The sequence below is a fragment of the Canis lupus genome, chromosome 20 (assembly GCF_048164855.1).
Source record: "Canis lupus baileyi chromosome 20, mCanLup2.hap1, whole genome shotgun sequence".
NCBI lineage: Eukaryota > Metazoa > Chordata > Mammalia > Carnivora > Canidae > Canis > Canis lupus.
In genome coordinates, this window is record NC_132857.1 from 9,096,547 (window position 1) to 9,097,252 (window position 706).

At 30.2% G+C, this 706-nt stretch overlaps 1 pseudogene; it reads right to left on the bottom strand.

The window, feature by feature from the left end:
• Positions 1–263: 263 nt before the first annotated feature.
• Positions 264–425, bottom strand: LOC140612164 (U4 spliceosomal RNA; annotated as a pseudogene).
• Between the last annotated feature and the right edge of the window lie 281 nt (positions 426–706).

The window sequence follows — 706 nt, forward strand, 5'->3', positions numbered from 1 at the left end:
CTAATAAAGTAGCATACTTGTTATTTGAAATAAATGGTTTCTAAAGATTACCAATGATTTCTTCATGTATATAAATACTCAGGAATAACTACTGAAACAACTAAGTTTGTTTTTCTTTTTTTTTTTTTAACCAAACAACTTGATTTTGAATAAAGTAATTCCATCTAGGATCCAACTCCAGCTTGACTTAATTATCATAGTATAAGAAGGACCTCCTTAATAAGTGCTTTCATTATTAAAAAAAAAAGTCACATAAAAAAGATTTGAAGGATAATTTTTAGTATTTGTCAAGTTCAACTTATTCTTTTAATCACCACTTTTATTTGGCATGTTGTCTTAAGTGGAAATTAGGAAAAGTTTTCAATTAGCAATAATCACGCCTCGGATAAACCTCATTGGCTATGACACTGCCATTACGCAAAGCTTAAGTAGAAATTAAATAAGAAAATATAAAATGCATCACGTCATGTAAACTTAGTATGTTGGAGATCATGCAACCTTGGTGTTTCTTCCATTGAAGTTTCTTAAAACTAAAAACATTGGTCTAGAAAAGTTAACTAATTTTTCCCCCAAGAATTTATAAGAAGACTTTGTAGGCAGAGCTGGAAATATGAACACAAAGCTCCTTACTCATGATACAATAAATACATCCTCTGGATGACTTGATTTTCATGCCAGAGAGTCCTAAACTTCAAGTAGCACTTAC